The sequence below is a fragment of the Microcaecilia unicolor genome, chromosome 10, assembly GCF_901765095.1.
Source record: "Microcaecilia unicolor chromosome 10, aMicUni1.1, whole genome shotgun sequence".
Lineage (NCBI taxonomy): Eukaryota > Metazoa > Chordata > Amphibia > Gymnophiona > Siphonopidae > Microcaecilia > Microcaecilia unicolor.
In genome coordinates this window covers 51043528-51066478 of record NC_044040.1, presented here as the reverse complement: position 1 = coordinate 51066478, position 22951 = coordinate 51043528, and the positions used below count along the sequence as shown (strand labels likewise).

At 42.2% G+C, this 22951-nt stretch overlaps 1 protein-coding gene and 1 long non-coding RNA gene across 2 annotated transcripts in view; both read right to left on the bottom strand.

The window, feature by feature from the left end:
- Positions 1-22951, bottom strand: part of GRM8 (glutamate metabotropic receptor 8) — a 731609-nt gene that overhangs the window by 247921 nt on the left and 460737 nt on the right. The window lies entirely within an intron of this gene.
- LOC115479186 lies at positions 1502-21860 on the bottom strand. Its single transcript, XR_003943625.1, has 3 exons — positions 21768-21860; positions 14425-14427; positions 1502-1513 (listed from the first exon to the last, which is right to left on the bottom strand). It is a non-coding gene; the product is annotated as an uncharacterized LOC115479186 (long non-coding RNA).

Genomic DNA, 22951 nt, shown 5'->3' with positions numbered 1-22951 from the left:
CATATATAAATTTTTACATGCCCCCGTTAACTTGTCTCCCTACTCCCCACTGATACTCACACATATTTCTTCTTCAAAGCCATATCTGTACATGCTTCCCCTAATCGTCAGGAAAAATGCAGATATTGTGCTACATGCCACTATTTTTTTTTCACAGTGTATAGTCAAACAGAGGAAGAATGGTCAGACAGATTTAGGTCTGCTTTGTAGCATCTACATTTGAGTGACTGAATTAGGCGATATAGTCTGAAAAATCAGCACTAGCTGCCTATCATTTTACCCTTAATTTAACCCCATCCCAGTGTCACCTAGAATTTGAACAGCTAAATCAGTCACTTATTGAAATGTAGCTAGTTAGCCTCATCGATTCTCAGAGGCTTTGATCCAGTTAGTTGTCTTTACTTAGCCAGCTACATTCCTTCAAATATTGACCTCTTTGTTTCATTTATAGATTTGTAGAGCAGTTTCCGTCATTATCAGGCTTATTTTCGAAAGAAAAGGGCACCAATCTTTCGACACAAATCGGGAGATGGGTGTCCTTCTCCCAGGGTCGCCCAAATTGGCATAATCGAAAGCCAATTTTGGGCGTCCTCAACTGCTTTCCATCGCGGGGACAACCAAAGTTCCCGGAGGCATGTCGGAAGCATAGCGAAGGCAGGACTGGGGCGTGCTTAACACATGGGCGTTCTCGGCCGATAATGGAAAAAAGAAAGGCGTCCCTAGTGAGCACTTGGCCGACTTTACTTGGTCCATTTTTTCTTGCGACCAAGCCTCAAAAAGGTGCCCAAACTGACCAGATGACCACCGGAGGAAATTGGGGATGACCTCCCCTTACTCCCCCAGTGGTCACTAACCCCTTCCCACCCTAAAAAAAAAACCCAACTCCCTGACAGTAGTATGCAGGTCCCTAGAGCAGTTTTAGTGGGTACTGCAGTGCACTTCAGACAGGCGGACCCAGGACCATCCCCCCCTACCTGTTACATTTGTGGTGGTAAATGTGAGCCCTTCAAAACCCACCATTAACCCACTGTACCCACATCTAGGTGCCCCCCTTCACCCCTTAGGGCTATGGTAGTGTTGTACAGTTGTGGGTAAGGGGAAAGGGAAATGGGACTTGATATACCGCCTTTCTGAGGTTTTTGCAACTACATTCAAAGCGGTTTACATATATTCAGGTACTTATTTTGTACCAGGGGCAATGGAGGGTTAAGTGACTTGCCCAGAGTCACAAGGAGCTGCAGTAGTGGGTTTGGGTTTTTTTTTTTTTTGGGGGGGGGGGGGGGCTCAGCACCCAAGGTAAGGGAGCTATGCACCTGGGAGCAATTTGTGAATTCCAGTGCAGTGCCCCCTAGGTTGCCCGGTTGGTGTCCTGGCACGTCAGGGGGACCAGTGCACTACGAATGCTGGCTCCTCCCATGACTAAATGGCTTGGATTTTGGTCGTTTCTGAGATGGGCGTCCTCAGTTTCCATTATCGCTGAAAACCGGGGATGACCATCTCTAAGGACGACCATCTCTAAGGTCGACCTAAAAGTTAAGATTTGGGCGTCTCCGACTGTATTATACAAACAAAAGATGGACACCCATCTTGTTTCGATAATACGGGTTTCCCCACCCCTTCCCGAAGACGTCCTGCGAGGACACCCTCAGGAAAACCTGGGCGCCCCGTTCGATTATGCCCCTCCACGTCAATTAAACCCACCTATAATAAGTGACAGAATGTAGTCTTCATGCTTTTAATAACACGGATATACTAAAATACCTGCTTAAACATAAGTCATTTTTCAGTACGCTGCATGAAAGAACAAACTAATTGAAATATATACAACACCTTGTTCTTGGATTTATTTTCAATCAAACGTACTTTCAAAACTGTTAGAGAAAAGGAAAATTATCAAAATGGTATAGCACTAAAGCTGATGCGGAACTTAAAACAGGTGGACCTACAATAAGTGGAGGGGGTGACGGGGTGTGTGACGGGGGGAGGGGAATATGTGACAGGGGGCAGAGTGAGGGTGTGAAAGGGGGTGGGGTGTGTGGGGTGTGAAAGGGGGCGAGGCGGGGTGTGAAAAGTGGCAGAGTGGGGTGTGGTGGGGGCAGGGCATGTGTCGTCTTTTTGGGGGGACTAAATATGGTAACCCTATACATACTGGATGACAATGTTTTATAGTCTCATGGGGGTGAAATCTCCAAATGACTTATTTTGTTGAATTTTTCAATAGGCAATAATGAAAAACGAAAATGAATTAAAGTTTCCAGAGGACCATATTCAGTAAAGATATTTTCCCAATTGATAGTCAAGGTGAAAAAAAGTCCTTTATGAATAAGGTCCACAAACTGCTGTTATTCACCGTACCATAATGATACGTTGACTTATGGTCCATTACACTTGAGAATTGTAGTGACTCCTACTGATAGTTTTTGTTTCTAAAATATTTTCCTATTAGTTTTTGTTTATTTTGTATATTTTGCTATCAGGTTGGACCTTTATTTTGGTTCTTTTTTCACAAGCTGTTAAACAGGGATTCTTAATCAGTGGTGTCCGCACCCCCAAGGGGTACAGGAAGAAGTCAAATGAAATCTGAGGTCTTGAAATCTGAGGCAAATTATTGAAACTTTTTAGACAGAGCGAAGGCAGCTATTGGTAGTTTAACTGTGTTCTACTATAATTTTAGCAACTTGTTAGCAGGTAGCACTGTTAGCAGCTAACTGCAACATACCAGTAGTCACTAGTAGACATGTGGTTTATTTATTTAAAAAATTTAGACCCCTGCCTAATGCTAAGGGGTGAATTCTACATATAGCACTATTATATAAGCCACGCTTAAAAATAGGTGCAGTTTATAAAATAGTGCTTATGCCCGGGAATCATGGTGCAAATGTATGTGCCTCAATTAGGCATGAATCCCTGTTATTCTATAACAATGTGCGTAAATGCTAGGAACACCCCCGTTCTGCCCATGACTCTCCCATTTCCGTCTCCCTTTTTCAGGTCGTCTACAATTTTTGGCGACTTTTATAGAATTAGGGTGTAAGTGGCTTACAACAAAAAGACATACATAATAATTTCAACACCTACTAAACAAAGGGGGTGTGAGGGTTTCACTGATCAGTTGAAGGGGAGCAGAAACCCAAAAAAGGTTAAAACCCTGTGTAAAGAGTTGTTTCAGGAGATACTTTAGGTTTCAGTTGTGATTTCATGATCACATGACAACCAATGAAATACCTGCTGCTATCACTAATGCCATTTCTGATTGAAAAAGAAAAAAAAAGTTTACATTTATTTCTAGATGTGGGTGGTCTTTGGACACCACCTTGTACCAGCTTTGTTTTCTAGTTAGAATCAGTTTTTAAGTGTTTAGTATCTTGCACTGAAAAAATTGCCTGTGGAGCTCAAGCTGTGTTGTCCTTGTTCATAACAGACATTAGACAGGTAATTCTCTAATGAAAAACAAAATGAAAAAGAAAAAATAATGAAGCATTTACTGAACAGTAAATGAAAGGATGAAAAGGGTCACCCCAAGGGCTCATGAGCAGTGCCTTGGGAGAGTTCCTGAGCCCGACTTCTATTCCTGTGGCTGGCAAGTGTTGAGGTGCTGAGGAAAAAATGTTCAGAGATGGCAAGTGTTGAGGTGCTGAGGAAAAAATGTTCAGAGATGGCAAGTGTTGAGGTGCTGAGGAAAAAATGTTCAGAGATACAAGGAAAAACAAGGGAGGAACTCAAAGCTTCACACAAAAGCTGCTACTACAAGCGCAGTTTAGGATGTACGTGTGCCAGATTCTTGAGGAACTATGATTTTCCTGGTCTGTGCACATCAAGCTTTGCCCCTCCCCCTCCACACCCCTAATACATAGAACCAAGGAGGTTTAATGTCATGACATCAAAAAACTGAAGCTGTCCCCGTCTCCCCCATGCAGCCACCATGTTGGTCAGAACAAAACAATTGCTATCACTATTGAGAGCAATAGCAAATTTGTGATGTTTTATTAAACCTTCTAGGTTTTGCATTCTCTGTTAGGAGGGGATTGCAATGCAAGCTCTAGAGCACTGAGATACATTTTGAATATAACCTTTCTCCCTTCACAGACCCCTTGAACCCCCCCCCCCAAGCCCATGCACCCCCAACTCCACTTGTATCCCCCCCTTCTCCTCCTAACAGAGAGAATGCAAAACCAAAGAGGCTTAATAAAACCTCACAAGTTTGCTATTGTTTTCAATAGCGATAGCAACTGTTTTGTTCTGACCAATAGGATGGCAAGCTCCACCCACTGGCTTCAGCCTAGGGTTACCATATGGCTCCAGAAAAAGGAGGATGGATTGAGCCAGCCGGGTTTTACTTCCATTGCTTTCCATTGAAAGCAATGGAATTAAAACCCAGCTGGCTCAATTACTTCCATTGAAAGCAATGGAAGTAAAACCCGGCTGGCTCAATCCGTCCTCCTTTTTCTGGAGCCATATGGTAACCCTACTTCAGCCCACATAAGCGTATGCCATCTCCTGTCATTACACCTCCATGCATAGAACTCCCTTGGATATCTGCACTTCAAGGGGAAAATTTAATAACTGGGTGCCACAAATTAGCCTAGTTGCAGTACACTGAGTGCTAATTCTATAATAGCATCTGGGTGCCCAGATTCAATAATAGGATACTATCTTAAATCGGCTTCTATGCGCCCACATTTAGGCACACCCACTTACACCGTCAAGTAACTAACTTGTGAGCCTCACACACATACACACACATGGGACTGCCAAAGGACTCATAATCCCAGATTAACTATGAAAAAATGCTCAGCAGCACAGTACTGACAGCAGTATTCGCCTAGACTCCTCTTAATGCAAGAGCATTCAACTTTCTTTAAATTAGTGCCCTTATTTTCTAACTCCTGTTACTCTATCTTAGTTATCTATGGTGCTTATTTTCAAAGCAGACAGATGCTTCAAAATGGCTTAAAAAAAAAGTCCATCTGCTAAAAACATTCAAATCCTGATTTTGGAAGGTCAGAATCTGGACATTTCACACTGCAGTTCATCCAAATAGCAAGGGGTGTGTTCTTGAGGATGTTTTGGCCGGGACTAGTGATTTTCGAATGGGAAGAAACATTTTTATCTATACCTGTTTCAGTCACATCCAAATGGTGCTATGATTTAGTAGTTGACCACTGGAAGGATTAAGGCATGATTTATCCTAAATCCCCCAGTGGTTGCTGTTCCCCTCCCTCTCTCTGAAAATGAAACCAGAAAGAAAAACCAGGCTCTATGTCAGATGCAGGTATTATGGCCATTCTGAGCAAAGCAGATCAGAGCAGTAGCCTAGTGCAGTGTTTCCCAAGTTTGGTCCTGAAGTCCTCTTGCCAGTCAGGTTTTCAGGATATTCACAATGAATATGGATGAAAGAGATTTGCATATAATGGAAGCAATGTACACAACTCAAGTTCATGCATATTCATTTTGGATATCCTGAAAATATGACTGGCAAGGGGTACTCCAGGACTGGACTTGGGGAAACACTGGCCTAGTGGTTAGTACAGTGGACTGTAAACCAAGGGACACAGGTTCAACTTCCACTATAACTCTATTAATTGCTTTTTCTGAGGCTCACTTCAGGAATAGACATCTGCAAGCCTGAAGTGGTGTACATTCAGCTACAGTGGGCATTTTTCTGTTCCTGTAGGGATCTCTCTCTCTCTCTCTCCCTTGTGAGCTCACATTTTAATTCTGTACCTGGGATAACGAAGGGTTAAATGATTTTCCCAGGGTCACAAGGGTAGTAAAGGGTATCAGAAGGAAGTTGAACATCACCAACTGTCATCAGGTGGGAAGGGGGTGACAGAAGTAATAAGACATTATCTGCTATCTGGTTAGATAAAAGGAGGGTGTCAGGAGGAGACAAACTAGCACACATGGATAAGGGGAGATGATGTGGAGTTAGAGCAACAACAGTTATTACATACTAAGGGTTACCATATATCCGGATTTACCCGGACATGTCCTCTTTTTGAGGACATGTCCGGGCAACCGGGTGGGTTTTGCCAATCTGCCCGTTTGTCCGGATTTCTGCCTTTGGTCAACTTCTAGTTCTTTCTTCTGCCATGTCCTGCCTACAGGAAATTGCATCAGAAGAGATGGGATGTGTGAAGAAAATATTAAGCTGAAGGAAACCACTGTAAAATTAATACAAGATAATACTTTGATACATGGGAGATTGGAATATTTTGAGAATTTTAATAGGAAATTAAACCTACGCTTTTTGAATTTCCCCAAGACTCCAATCTACCCACCGCATGAAATTTTCAAAAGATATCTAATAGAAAACTTGAAATTCTCAGAAGATAATATACCTCCGCTGAATAAAATATATTATCTTCCAATGAAAAAAGTGAAGGAAAAAGAATGTGATATTCAACAGGAGGGAAAAGAACTTAACGTATCAGAACTATTGGAATCTTCCTTGACAGAGTTAACTGAACGCCAAACTCTTCTGGTATCATTTATTTTTCATCAGGACTTGGAAAATGTTAGGAAAATTGCGTTGAGAAACTTACAAACCCCATTTCATGGGAGCAAAATTTGGGTATTTCCAGATGTCACAAAACAGACGCAAGCCAGGAGAAAAGAGTTTTTGGCACTTCGATCTGCAACATTGGCTCTAGGAGCCTCCTTCAACCTGAACTACCCATGTAAATGCAACATCAAATATCTTGGGGTTAAATACGTTTTCTTAAATCCTGAACATTTAAAACAGTTCATTGCTCAGAAAAAGATAATTTAATACATGTTGTGACTAACAGGTATAATTTGCCTTAAGTAATAGAGTTAAAGAGACATAATGTAAAACTGGTTTCAATTTGGCTATGCCTTTCTATTAGTGATTTTGTTGTACTGTTTTTTTCTTAATTTGAATCTCATCTCCTGAGTAACTGCTTAACCCCCCACCTTATGGTGGTCTAATACAAGTGATACAATTTTTGCTTTAGTATATTATGCTTATATTATTAATATGTACTACTTTACCTATTCAAGATTTAAATGCTTGTGAAAAAATTGAAATTGATAAATAAAAGAATAAAAAAAAAAGAAAAAAAAGAAGAGGTGGGATGTGACAGAGGGAAGACCCAGGGGCTAGCTAAAGGCAACTCATATAAAGTTTAAAGGACTACTGAGGGGTGAGGAGGAGGGGAGGGAAAGAGAAGAGGGAACGATGCTGGACCCATGGGGAGTGGAGAGAGGAGAGAGAAAGTGGACCAGTGAGATAGGGAGAGGAGAGACACTGGACTAAGGTAGAGATGCCAGACCGGCTGAGAGGGAAGGGATAAAGAAGGCATATCCATTGGACCAGGTGAGGCATTGGTGGTGACATCAGAGGCTGGGGATTTTGGCACCCTTTATCACCAACATGCTGAGTTTGTGCTCTCCTGGTCCAGTGGTTAAGCCAGCACAGCTCCTAAGCCAGGGTATATGGAGTATGGTCTCTTTTTCTGAAATTTACTGATAACGCTTGCCAGGTACTTGCATTGTGCCAAAGAGACCTTTCTTCTGGAGCTTGTAAGATGTAACATGTATTACTATCCAGGGGTGCTTGAGAAGTCTTTTAATCAAGCTTGTTATTCTATATGCAACAGAAAATATTGCTATAACTTTCTGCCACATTTCTTGGTATTTAAGGATTTTTCTTTCTCCACCTGATCCACAGAATAATTGTTTGGAACTGACACCTCTATAATGATGCTGTTATGGCATTTTTCTCCTTTACCATATCTTGCTTTCGTGCCTCAAGCTTGTATTGGTTGGAATTAGAATGTCCCAATTGAGCACAACTTCATTTTCCATGAGTCCAGTGCTTTTCTGGTAAAGCAGTGTTATAAAGTTTACAAAGTCTCTAGCAGATGATATGTGCCACCTTATCTGCCCTCTTGTATAGAAGTGTTCTGCCATCACAACTTAGCAGATGAGTAACTGTTTCTAGCTTTCTTGCAGAATCTTCATATGTCTGTTTTCCTAGTTTTTTCTATACTTGCAGTGAACCTTCTCATTCATAACCCACTGCCCCGGACTATCTATCAATCTCTCATCCTTTTGTATCAGCTCAATTCTCTGTGACCGCTCTTGATTGGTATATGGTTCCTGGAGTAACAATTTGTATTGCCCACTGTACTTGTGCATTTGCCAATTGTTTTTTCCTCATCTACTGATCTAATTCTTTAATGAGTTGTTTCCCTTGTTTCACAAATTCAACTGTTTCCTTCCCTGTGTGTACTCTTGAATGCTTACCAATTCCTTCCACTCTTAGGAATGCTTGTGCAAGTTTAATGATGGAGAAAGATTCTGGTCATTTACTTTCATACTTCAATACCTTGTGACCCCTGCCTCCAAACACCCCACAACTTCTCCAAGAATAACCACCTATCTCCACAGTCCCTGGCTAGTGGGGGTAGGAGTGATCTCCGGATGTTCCTGCCACATCGATGCCTAGATTCAAAATGCCTCTGTCTCCTAGCAGTAGCCTTGCAGCCTCCAGGGGTTAAGCTGCAAAAGAAGAGAAGCATGTTTACTTGGCAACGTGATGCCCAGTGGTAGGGTCACTAGAGATCAGATAGGCCATTTTGACTCTGACCCCAATAGGGTTGGAACATCCATGGATAACTCCTGCTCCCCACTTTGCCACCAAGGATCCCCAGTCAGAGCCAAGTGATTTGAGGATGGTGTGTTATTTTTAGAGATATGGGGGGTTATTCTTGGAGATGTTGGGGGGTTATTCTTGGAGATGTTGAGGGGCTATTAGAGGGCAGGTGAGCACTGTGGAAGAAATCTACATAGTAACATAGTAACATAGTAGATGACGGCAGAAAAAGACCTGCACGGTCCATCCAGTCTGCCCAACAAGATAACTCATATGTGCTACTTTTTGTGTATACCCTACTTTGATTTGTATCTGTGCTCTTCAGGTCACAGACCATATAAGTCTGCCCAGCACTATCCCCGCCTCCCAACCACCAGCCCCGCCTCCCGATCTCGACTAAGCTCCTGAGGATCCATTCTTTCTGCACAGGATTCCTTTATGCTTATCCCACGCATGTTTGAATTCTGTTACCGTTTTCATTTCCACCACCTCCCGCGGGAGGGCATTCCAAGCATCCACTACTCTCTCCGTGAAAAAATACTTCCTAACATTTTTCTTGAGTCTGCCCCCCTTCAATCTCATTTCATCTCCTCTCGTTCTACCACCTTCCCATCTCCGGAAAAGGTTTATTTGCGGATTAAATCTGTGGATTGCCAAAGTTTCAGAGGCTTCAACTGGCGGTGGAGGCGTTTTTAGCTGCAACAGCCCTTAGTGCATTGCCAGTAGCTTGGAAACAGCCATGTTAAAAATGTCTGCACTGTACTCTAATTGCATGGGCAGATGCTGGGCATGCCTTCATTAGTTACCATACAGACTTTGTAGTTACTGGGCATTAATTTTTGCAACTAATATATGTTGACTACAAAACTTTACCTCACTTTAACAGGCCCCTAAATTAAGATGGATAATCCCATTTATACACACTTCTTTCTTAAACCTAGCTGGTCATATTTTTCAGAGCTATATTTAGGAAAGTTTTAACCAAGAAAATTAGGTTTATTAGATTTAGCTAGAGATTTGACTGAAGATAACAGGCTAGATAACATTAACTGCTCAGCAAGAGCTCTGAAAATGAATGCTGGCCTTCCTAACACATTCGAAAAAGAGATGCTAGCTTGCTAAAGCATTCACTTGTTTTCCTCATTGTAATATGTAGTTTATTTTGCGAGTATAAATGGTTGATGTTTTCCCATTGAATATGACGCCAAGCCAAATCGATGATGTAAAGACTATGTAAATGAGGCAGCAGGGAGATGGAAATACAGGGAGACTTTGTTGCTTTCCCACTGTCTATTCATGCTGATGTCACTGCATGATCAGTGATGCTTCCACAAGTTTTTCTGTGGGAGACCATTGTCACCTGAGTGGTTTTGTAAGAATAATGAGGTTCATGCATAATGGAGCTGATAACATAATCTGTAGTTCAGAGTTGGATGGGTACCAAATGCTTTATTATACTCTCATTATTGCCAAATTCTCTGCTACTTGGTTACTCATGCATGCTCTGCTCGAGCTTTGAATAGCATTTTTTCATTTGCCAGCACTTTCCAAGCAGAGTTTCACATCTTCATCTTTTCTGGCCTTAAACTTGAGTGGATGAAGCCCATAAGTGCTAGCCCCCAAATAAATTCAAGGATAAAGAGGCATAGTACACAGACATGCACACTGTAAAGGGGGTCCGCTTCCTCCTCTTGGTTGGAGCCGGCAAGCCTGCGGGGCTCCCAGGGTTCCAGGACAGAATACTGCTGATACTGGGACTCAGGGCCAAAGTATTTTATTGTCAAGGCAATTTCATACCAAAAATCATAATGAATTCTTCATAACAAAAGGTACAACCCTCTTAATATAGTCTTCAAAAGAAAAAGGTACAGTCCTCATAAGATAATCTTCAAAAGAAAAAAAGGTACAGGCCAGCTCCCAAAATCCCTCAGCAAACGTTCAGCACCTCATGAGTTCAGGCCCTCTACTAGGCCTGAGCTTTCCCTTCCCCCCTCCTATAGAAGGGTTCAGTAAGAGTTCAGCACACTTCCGATATAGCACAACAGTTCAGAACAAATCTTCATGGACAGTCTTTGCACATCAAACCCATACCACCAATCACCTGCCTCTTCACAGCACAGAGAGAACCCTTTCAGAAGCAGGGTTGGCAGTTTCTCCCACCTCTCAGCACCACGCCCGGTGTAGCCTCCTCCACTGCCTTCATGTGCTGTAAATGATGCTAAAGATTGTGCACGCAAATTTGTACACGCAGTTTAATTGATTAATGAGCCAATTAATTGGGCTCTAACGATTGTCAGTGCTAATTGACATTAATTAAAATTTACATGCACATATTTATGCACCCTTATCCTAATGTACCTTTTATGTGCAGCTCCAAAAAGGGGAGTGGGTATGGGAGGGTCATGGGTGGATCTAGGGTGTTCCTGTAATTTATGCACGCTGTTATAAAATAGGGGGATTTTGTGCCTAATTTAGGCACAAAGATTTACACTAGGGTGGTGCTGGTGTAAATTGTCGAACCTAAAGTCAGGAGAAGTTCCTGGCATAAGTACTATTCTGTAAATGGTGCCTAACTTTAAGCACCGCTTGTAGAATAGCACTTAGTGCATCTAGTCAGTGCTGATTTTTCAGCGCTATTTAAAGAATTCAGTCTGAATGTAAACTGCTTTGGCTGAACCACAGAAAGGCAGTAAAGGAAATCCATGACTCTTCTAAAGTAACCAGCTATGATTTTCTTTACTTAACTTGCTATTTTTAATATCTAATTGTATGTTCCTGGCTATATTTAGCAGCTGACTGGGTACTGAAAATTTTTACTGAATATATTTAGCAGCTGGCTGGATACTGAAACATGTTAAACCATATCCCCCCCTGAAAACATTCCGCAACTTGGTACAATCCACCGTACTCACCCACGTGGACTACTGCAACAGCATTTTCATAGGCTGTAAGGCCCAAATCCTGAAAAATCTTCAGACTGCCCAAAACACGGCAGCCAGACTCATTTTTGGCAAATCATGATTTGAGAGTGCATCACCCCTTCGTGAAAAGCTTCATTGGCTCCCTATTAGAGAACGAATAAACTTCAAGGTCCACACACTGATTCATAAGATCATCCATGGAGAATCTCCGAACTACATGACCGACTTGATCGACCTACCCACCAGAAACACATCGGAATCCTCTCGAAATTACCTCAACCTGCACTACCCTAACTACAAAGGACTCAAGTATAAAGCCTCGTATGATTCCAACTTCTTCAAAGGCAGTCAACTCTGGAACGCCCTTCCCAGATCCATTCGTTCTATTAAAGACTACCTACCCTTCAGAAAATCGCTGAAAACCCATCTATTCAAGGAAGTTTATCCAAACGCCACGACTTAACCCTACAAACCCACCTATTCATCACACTTCCTGTGACAGCGGCAATGACTCAGACCACGCCTCCTCCAATTTTCCCTATGCTTATCCCGACCATATCCCTGATTATCTCAATCTAACCTAATACTAACACCTCCTCCTACCTCCTCTACCCCCTCTCCCTTATAATATTACCTATCCACACATCCTGTTTTTCTCTGCATTATACTTGTAATTCTACTACTATGTAAGCCGCATTGAACCTGCTATGAGTGGGAAAGTGCGGGGTACAAATGTAACAAATAAATAAATATTTATATTAGATCAAGGATGACAACATAGCTGGTGCAATTAGTATTTTGCTTACCGATGCCAGCGCTAAACCCGAAAATTCAATTTCCAGGTTTGCAGAGCCAGGCTAAAGGAGCCCTTTTACCAAGCCGCAGTAAAAAGTGTCCTGCAGCAGTGTAGACATGTGTATTAGGCACACGCCGGGCCAGGTTTTATTGCGTCTGCAAAAAAGGGTTGTTTTTTTTTTGTAATGTGATGGGGAAAAGGGCATGCGGTAAAAGTGAAACCCGCGCACATCTAAAACCGGCCTGAGTCCTTAAAGCCGCACACTGATCTAGTGGTAAGGGCTCATGTGCTACACGTGCGGTGACCGGTCAGCGCGCGCCAACCGCCGATTACCGCCAGAAACGTCGCATGTGGGAGGAAATAAATAAATAAGTCATCCAGATATTATGGGCACACGCCAAATCTAAAATTACCGCCGGGGGGGGGGGGGGTGTGCTGGCCTGGCTGTAGTCTCATTTGGGCGTGTGTTGCATGCATGTACAGCCTACTGTGGCTTAGTAAAAGGGCCCCATAGTGTGATATTCCGCACTTAACCGCCTATGGGTTACCATATAAAGATAGGACTGACTTTTATACTGTCCTATTTATGTGTTTAACCTAGTAAGTTAAATGCTGAATATTGGCACTTAACCAATGAAGTGCTGACTCTGCTGTCAGAATGCCCCTGAAATAACCAGTTTTCATTTTGGCGCTAACCAGATATTTTCAGTGGCACTAACCATTAAGTGAAATTAACAATTAGCTCCAAACAGGCAATTTAATCAGCCAGGAGCAATTTACAGCAAGTTAAATCATATTGAATATCAACACGATAATTTTTTTAAAATGTGAGCTACTTAAGTGGATGATTTAGAGCACATAAATCGTTATGCAGATGTTATCTGTCCAAAAGGGGTATGGATTTGTGCAACTCTCAACTAAACAACAATATTTAGCCACTAAACATCTCAATTAAATATCTGAGTGGGCTACATAAATAGCAGGTATATCTAGAAAAGTCTAATTTGGACATTCCAAGTTATTTATGCATATTGAGTGCCACTTCCTAAACAGGGGTGCTTAAATATTTCAAATTATATGTTGACCACACAGCAGATTGACCTCCCTAAATCTCTTATTAGATTTAGAACGATTTTCAGGAAAAAACAAAACAAAAAGCTGTAGCCATCTAGGTTCAGTTGAAAAGCCACTGAAACCTAGCTGGCCAGATACATTAAACCCTCTGTGACCTTACTTTCTGCATGAATGAATTAACGAACATTCATATCAGTTAAAAAGACAGTTGTGTAACTGGGCATGTACAGTTACGTGCACCTTGCATGCATAAGTGTAGAGAAAAGGGGAACTTCTGCACTTAAGTGCATTACATGCTATTCTATAACTGCAAGGGGGCGTACACATAGACTGAGTATGGGAGCGGGAATGGGCGTGTCTCATGACACTCTAAGGCATGCTCTTTCACGCCAGCCATAGATCTGGTGTAAATGGTTGTGACTCAATTTAGGTGTGCAAATAAAGCTAGTATTCAATAATGGAACTGGGATGCCCAGATACTTTTATAGTATAGGTGCTCCCCACACAGCACTGGGGGGTGCCTAAATGGAGACACCCTGATATAGAATTGCCCCCTAAATGCATAGTTGATAAATAGGTCCCATTAGGAGTTTGAATTTTAGATTTAGTACTTTTTTTTCCAAATCTGAGCTCCAGACAGTTTACATATCCACGTCCATGTATTATTTCCCAGCCTCACACACTGGAGTTGTTTCCTAATTGAACCTCAGGAAATGGAGGATGACATGTTTTGCCCAGGTCACAAACCCCCTAATTCTATAAAAGTTGCTAAAAACTGCACATGCAAATTTGGGTGTGTGTCCATTTTGTGCCCACAATTTAATTGAACGAGCTAATTAGCTTTAGCATCGATAATTGGCTTGTTAAGCAATTATTGGCACTAATTACAGTTAATTGGAATTAATGCGCATAAATTTAGGTGTGAGTTGAAAATGGGGACGTGGAAATGGGAGGGTCATGGGCGGAATGGGAGTGTTCCAAAGGTTTATGCACATTGTTATGAGAGGGGATACGTGCTTAATTTAACTGTGTACATTTGCACCACGTTTCAGTTAGTGCAAATGGCTGTTCCTAAAGTTAGGCACAATTCCCGGACGAAGCACTCTTCTATAAACTGTGCCTAAATTTAAGTGTGGCTTATGGAATAGAGCTTTTTTTGGTGCCATATATAGAATTTCACCCCAAAGTGTGTCAGAGAAAGAAGTAGGATGTGAACCTTGGCTTTCCCGATGTGCAGCCTGGTTTTCTAATCACTGAGCTACTTCTACACTCTAGGGGTTACTTTATTTATTTATTAAACAGGGAAGGTGCAACACAATTAGGCATCGTAGGTGAACCTTCGGTTTTATGCTATTCCCCAATTAACTTTAAAGTTCTAAACAGCGCCCCTCCTCCCATAAAATCATACTTAAAAATATTAAACTCTGTGTGTGTGTGTATGTGTGTGTGTGTGAGAGAGAGAGAGAGAGAGAGAGACAAACACACAAATAATGAAGACAATATCCAACAGGCATTTACTCAGGTAAATAAATTTCCCATTCTTCCTGCAGGTATAAGTAGTGGTTGTCCAGATCTATTGTTTCTCTCTTTGCTGCTCAACAGATGCTGCTGTCCTTGGAAACCGCTTAGTCTTGCCTAATGGTTGGGCCGACCCTGACCTGCTGCTAAATAACATTAAAACATTAAGGGGTCCTTTTACTAGCTGTGGTAAAAAGTGGCCTCAGCGTGCCCTTACTCAAATCTTTCCCAAGCACTAAGGCCATTTGTAGTACAGCCAGAAAATGGCCAATTTTCCAATCTTTAAATTAATGGCCATACTCTAATTTTACCAACAGAAGGAGATCTCTAGTTGAGTACTAAGCAATCTAAAGGAGATTACAATACAAAAGGAGGAAAAAGCCTCGAGAAGCTCCCTGTGGTATATTATATATTACAGGAGCTGGACTTCTTCATCATTGGCAAAAACCCTCCTTTTCTTTTACTTAAATTACACACAGCCAAACGCATCAAAATGTTTAAACAATTGAAACAAACAACAATAAAAAAAAAATTTAGCTTTGGCAGCAGTCTCGTTATCTTCTTCCTCACCTTCTTCCTCACCAGCACAGCATTGCCGACCGTGATCAACGTTGGCCATCGTTTCGCAAGGCTGCGTCAGGATCACAGGTCAGGAAAATGTCAAAGCCATTCAATAAAATGCCAACGGTGATATTTTGGCGCACGTAGGTCATTATCGCCCGGTTACCACATGAGACTTTACCGCTAGGTCAATGGCTGGCGGTAAGGACGCAGACCCAAAATGGATGCGCGGCAATTTTCATTTTGCCGCATGTCCATTTTCAACAAAAATTTTTAAAAAGGACTTTTTTACAGGTGCGCTGAAAAATGGATCGGCGCACACCCAAACCCCGTGCCTACACTACCGCAAGCCATTTTTCAGTGCACCTCAGTAAAAGGACCCCTAAGTAGCGGGCAAAGTGCTACCAGTCACTGATTGAATATATGGGGGACCCTTTATTTTACCACCGTATATAGCCAATGCAGAATCTATCAATATCATGAAGTTTCACAAATCTTTATTCTCAACAGGTTTTTTTTTCTCAATAATAGATTTTGCCTTTATTTCATTTTTATTTGACCTTTACTTTGTGATGCATGTTGTGCAATTTTACAATGTTTGTTGTAATCTGTACAATCATATCTGGATAAAAATGTCATAACCAAATACGAAAATTAAAATAAATATCTAGCTCTTATCAATATAACCTATACACATTTGTCATAACCTTTACTCGTGGCACAAAATAGAACAGATCTGTGATAAAAACAAAACACACGAGTCATTTACCTCCAATCAAGCGATTATTCTAGCAAGAAAATATTTGTATCTCTGCAAAAGTACATTTGAATATTCTACAGCAATGTTTTAAAACAATGGAACAAAGCTTGTCACTGCATTGAAACTGAATTACATTGTTTTTTTCTACGAGTGAAATTCATCTAAAGCAGTGGTTCTCAACCCAGTCCTTGGGACGCACTCAGTAAGATATTCAGAATACATATAATGAATATGCATCAGATTAATTTACTTACAATGGAGGTAGTGCATCCAAATTTATCTCATGCATATTCATTGTGGACATCCTGAAAACCTGTGGCTAGGTGTGTCTTACGGACTGGGTTGAGAACCTCTGGTCATTTTTATAGGAACCATTTTTAGCAATGTTAAAAAAAAAAGTCATTCCTGGAGGCATTGGAGCAAACTTTTCAAACTGATTAGGGGCACTAAATCCAATGGAAATTATCCCACCCTGGACACTGTTAAGGGGTTTGCTCAATACTGGGTTGCTTAAGCACCCACAGCACTGGCTACAGGCGTGTTTAGTCTGAGAAAGCAATTAGGAAGCTGTGGAAGATTACATGGCCAAAAAAAAAAAACAGGAAAACAAAACCTTCCACAAGCAACTACAAGCAGACACAAGAGTGGAAGAAGTCAATCACAAGCTCCGAGTTGATCAATAAAAGGTGTTTATTCTTCAAACTCAACATATGCTGACAGTCAAAACCCAACACAGGCCATGTTTCGGCACCCAAGCCTTTGTCAGGGGTTCTCATAAGTCAGCCATAAACTCATACCGCTGTTCAAAAACAAAAACACAAAATGGGGCTTTACTCCGTATTCCTTAGTAATAGCGACAAAAAGCATATTCAAGAGAAGCAGTCCAGTCAATCAAATAAACAAGAAGAGCTAGGGAGGAAAGAGCAACCAAGGCAGTGGCGTAGCCACAGGTGGGCCGGGGCCCACCCACTTAGGGCTCAGGCCCACCCAACAGTAGCACATGTTTAGCAGTAGCTGATGGGGATTCCAAGCTCTACCAGATGAAGACTTCCCCTGATGGTAATGAAAATAGTGTGCACTACATTACTGGCACCTGTGAATGCTCAGTTTTTAGCGCATGCCTGCTGCAGATTGCCAAGGTGGAGAGAAACATTTTCCCACCAGCTTAGATATTTTTTGGGGGGAGGAGGAGAACACTTGGTGCCCACCCACTTCTTGCCTAGGCCCACCCAAAATCTGCTGTCTGGCTACGCCCCTGAACCAAGGAGTTAGCCTTAACACTCTAGGGAACAGGGAGAAGACTCATTCCCAAGACAACAGGGAAATGTGCGGCCCGGAAGGTGCTGAGAAGCAGCATGAAAAAAAAAGTCCTTAAGACAGGCAGAAGGCTACCTTTCCATTGGGGTCTAAGGCAGAGAATGTTTGGTCTGCACAAAGAGGACCAAGGAAAATAACTTAATTTGGTAAGCTGGAATTTTGCTGATAGCGTTATTTTCTTCATAATTGTATTTATTTATTTATTTGCTAATAATATCTGACATCATGTGGTTGTGACTCTATTGCAAAGGAAAGATAAGAAGTCACATGGGTGGTGGCTACTTTAAAAAAAAAAGTCTTATTAGTAACCTCACTGTAATCAATGAACATTAAGGTACAGAAACGTAGAAGGAATTGGCATGCTGCCCAAGGTTGAACGCTGATCGTTGAACATATCCTCGTCCATCCCTAACTTTAATTTCATTGCATTTCACAAGTAATTTGTTTTAAATTCCCAACTGTATGCTTCTTTTTATAAGCACAGCAACTTTGTCCCCTTTCAAATATTCTTGGCTCTCATGCAACAAATATACTGACTGCCCCTCTGTAGGCAGTTTAATATTCTTCTTGGTGTAAAGCACGTTCCATAAGAGTTCAAGGGATCTCTTTTTATTTGAGTAGAGCAAAAATTGCAAACCCCAAGGTGATGAAGTATTGAACAGCATTCAGTTCATTAACTGTCATCCAGAGTGACATCTCCATCTTTCAGGCAGTGCTGCAGAAAATCAGATACACAGTACTGTATTTAAAACAATGAAGTCATGATCATCTTTAGACTAAGGTGACCATGAAGTCTATTGCTAATGGGATGGAAAAATGAACAGCTACCTGCTAAGCAAAAATCATGAGACTGGCTAACATAATAAAACATTACCCATTAAAACTTAAACGAAAGTGATTAACATGGACATGCAACGATAGGCCCACTATCATTTCCTTATTCATGTTGTATAATGTGCCTGCAGACACAGCAGATCATTTTAATTATCAACATTCTATCCTACTCTTTCAATCTGAGCACTCATGAAAATTATTTCTTTTTGCATACAAATCTGCAAAGATTATAGGGCCCCTTTTACAAAGCTGTGGCAAAAGGGGGCTGGCGCTGGCATCAGCGCATGTTTTATATGCGCGCTGGTAAAAGGGAAGTATCGCTTTCTGACAGGAAATGGCTAGGCGGCAAGTAAAGCACTTGCTGTGCGGCCATTTCGGCGGGGGGGGGGGGAGCATTAAACCAGCAGTAACTGGTATTACCGCAGGGTACACTCCGGCGCTACGAAATTAAATACATTTTTGTAGCGCCGCAAATGACAGCGCGGTAGGGGTGGGAAGTACCACCGGGCAGCTGCGGTAGCCCGGCAGTACTTCCTGTATAGCGAGCGATAAACCCAAATTGGCTTAGTAAAAGGAGCCCATAGTTTTTTTTACAGGGTGTTCTAACTTTAACTGGGTAGTTATCCTAGCAGTCTGAATACCTGGATAAGTGTCAACAGACAATTTATATCCAGATATTCAGCACCACAGACCAGGTATGGCCTGGCGCTGAGTATCTGGGTACGAATACCAAGAGCAGCCAGTGTTTCAAAAATGCTAATTGCTATACATTGAATACCCACTGTGGCAGCATGGCTGGAAGACAGACTGGGAACCCCACAGACAGTCAGGGTGCAGTGTAAATCAAAAAGAAACTTTATTGCTGAACAGACAAACAAAATAGCAGTCTGGTTCTATCCCAGACTCAAGGCTTAACATGGTAACAATCATATTAACAATGGTTTCTCCTTGCCTCAGCAGTCCTATCTTATCAGGCATCTACAGTATAGTTCAAGTCACTTATGCAAAAATCCGGCCTGGCTCTAGTTAGGACACTCAGCTCTGAATCATCACAAATAAAAAAATACACTTTTACCTTTGCAATTTTCAACATCTTCTCTTGTAATCCTTGGGTAGTTACTCTTTGCCTCCAGGTGCAAACCTTGGAAAATAAGGCCACTTCTTATTTCCCTGGGTCTTCCCTACAGGTACTGGAGCCCAGCCAACACCTTGGGAGGATTCCTGCACTCCCAGTACTCCTCCAGGAGACATCTGTACCCAGGGTCTTCCTTCTGGAGACCTCTTCCCTCAGAGCCTCTGTGATCCGCTCTGCTCCAGGGCATTTAACCACCTCCCAGGGCTGAGCCCCACCCTTCTGACTCAGCCTCTGACATGGCAGGTTAGCGCCACCTGTCATAAGGTGGCTTAACTGCAACCTTAATGAGGGAATTTTCATAGAGACACCTACCATTATAGCACTCCTTCACGTCCCTGAAATGCAAAATTCACACCACCACCTGTACTCTGCCTAAACTCCTCTAATCATACACCTGAGTCTCATAAAAGTATGTGACATTCTTGTCATTTTGCATAATTTTACATGGGGATTTTTTTTTATAAAGTACCCCATAACTTATGTTTAGCTGCTAAAATTGGATTCTTACAACAAATTACTTTCTTACGCATTATTCTTTGTTATGTATCCTATACTGTTTATTGTAAGCCACATTGAACTCAAACTTCTTTGGGATAATGTGCGATATAAATGTCACAAATAAATAAATAAATAAATAAATATAACAATTCAAACATATGTCACCCATTTAAGTGGTGCTGCTCCCAAACTTTAGCTGTATAACAATTAATGGAAGGACTTCATCAACGTGGGCTATTTTGCTGTTAACCCAGGTTATTAGTAACTAGGTCTGACCGCATAAATTGGGACCTGTGTTAAAATAGCATGGGTTGCGGTAAAATAACTGTCTTAACAGTAGTTCATCCACATTGATAGCTTCCTTTCTATATGTCCCACATTATCTGACCAAGTACAACAGATTTTTTTTTAATAAGAAAGAACGTATATAGTCAAAACCACTGCTGACCACATCATTTCTTCTGAAAATTTCCCTCAAAATATTTAATTCAGATCTACTCTTACAGATTTTTCAAACAAACCAGATCAGACATGATCATTTTCAAAGCCATTTCTGCAATCAATGCAGGATGAAGTGCAGTGTGAAAGTGAGGCTCACTGAACATAAAAGTCGAATCAGTTCTCAAAGTCTGCACTTATCGTATCTCATTGATTTAAGAATATGCACTGAAGCATCTGTAAGGTGGAGATAGTCATACTTTGTAAGAGAGAGCAGTTCTGGATTTTTCAGCTTAAGTCCGTTAAACCATTAGGTTATAGCAATCCTATAGAACGGATTAGTCTCATTAAGGGGAGGAGGGGGACACTGAGCCTTAATATTTGTCCCTTAACCTGTGTTAAAGGGCATTAATGTGACTTAAATTACAATAACACAGTGATAATTAAGTCACTGTGGGCTACATAGAGGGGCATAATCAAACGGGGCGCCCAAGTTTCCAGAGGACATCACTGCAGGACGTCCCAGCGAAGGGGCGGGGAAACCCGTACTATCAATACAAGATGGGTGTCCATCTTTCGGTTTGATAATATGGTCGGGGACACCCAAATCTCAACATTTAGGTCAACCTTAGAGATGGTCGTCCCCGGTTTTCGGCGATAATGGAAACTGAGGACGACCATCTCAGAAACGACAAAATCCAAGCCCTTTGGTCATGGGAAGCATTCATAGTGCACTGGTCCCCCTCACATGCCAGAACACCAATCAGGCACCGAGGCACTTCAGAAATTACTCCCAGGTGCATAGCTCCCTTACCTTGGGTGCTGAGCCCCCCAAAACCCACTATTCACAACAGTACAACACTACCATTGCCCTAAGGGGTGAAGGGGGGCACCTACATATGGGTACAGTGGGTTTCAGTGGGTTTCTGGTGGGTTTTGAAGGACTCACATTTACCACCACAAGTGTAACAGGTAGGGGGGATGGGCCTGGGTCCGCCTGCCTGAAGTGCACTAAAACTGCTCCAGGGACCTGCATACTGCTGTCAGGGAGATGGGTATGACATATGAGGCTGGCATAGAGGCTGGCAAAAAAATATTTAAAAAGTTTTTTTAGGGTGGGAGGGAGTTAGTGACCACTGGGAGAGTAAGGGGAGGTCATCCCTGATTCCTTCTGGTGGTCATCTGGTCAGTTCGGGCACCTTTTTGAGGCTTGGTTGCATGAAAAAATGGACCAAGTAAAGTTGGCCAAGTGCTCGTCAGGTACGCCCTTCTTTTTTCCATTATCGGCCGAGGACTTAAGCACACCCCAATCCCGTCTTTGCTATGCTTCCGGCATGCCCCCGGGAACTTTGGTCGTCCCCACGACGGAAAGCAGTTGAGGGTGCCCAAATCGGCTTTCGATATGCCGATTTGGGCGACCCTGGGAGGACGCCCATCTCCCGATTTGTGTCGAAAGATGGGGACCCTTCTCTTTCGAAAATGAGCCCAATAGTAATGCAACGGAAAACATGCAAATGCATGTAAAGCAGATCATTGCTATGTTTATTCTGTTATGCGACTTGCGGTAAATCTCGCAAGTTGACCTATTGCTGTAAAAATATCTCCAGCAAAAAGCTGGGATTATTTTACCATCCCGGGAGCATCAGACCTCAAAGATGGCATCTTAAAGGAGCTGCAGTGCTGTCTCTGAACCCCCCAAGCAGCACATGCACCGCCTTTACAATGTTTGCCAGCCTTGCCTAGCCATATGTTGCCTGGCCCCTGTGAGTCATGCTGTTCCTGCTCCAGTTCCAGTCAAGCCTGTCATAAGTACATAAGTATTGCCATACTGGGAAAGACCAAAGGTCCATCGAGCCCAGCATCCTGTTACCAACAATGGCCAATCCAGGTCACAAATACCCGGCAAGATCCCCAAAATGTACAAAACATTTTATACTGCTTATCCCAGAAATAGTGGATTTTCCCCAAGTCCATTTAATAACGGTCTATGGACTTTTCCTTTAGGAAGCTGTCCAATACCTTTTTAAAACTCCGCTAAGCTAACCGCCTTCACCACATTCTCTGGCAATGAATTCCAGAGTTTAATTACACGTTGAGTGAAGAAAAAGTTTCACCGATTCGTTTTAAATTTACTACATTGTAGCTTCATCACATGTCCCCTAGTCCTAGTATTTTTGGAAAGCGTGAACAGATGCTTCACATCTACCTGTTCAACTCCACTCATTATTTTATAGACCTCTATCATATCTCCCCATCTGGGTTCCAGTACCAGCTCCTGCTGTTCCTGCTCTAGTTCCAGCCAAGGCCATCTTGGTCCCAGTACTAGTTCTTGCTGTTCCTGTTCCAGTCAAGCCTGTCTGGGTTCCAGTACCAGCTCCTGCTCCAGTTCCAGCCAAAGCCATCTTGTCTCCAGTTCTAGTTTCTGCTGAGCCCGCCTTGTCTCCTTTATTGTCACCAGTTCTGGCCTTCCACCTGATTC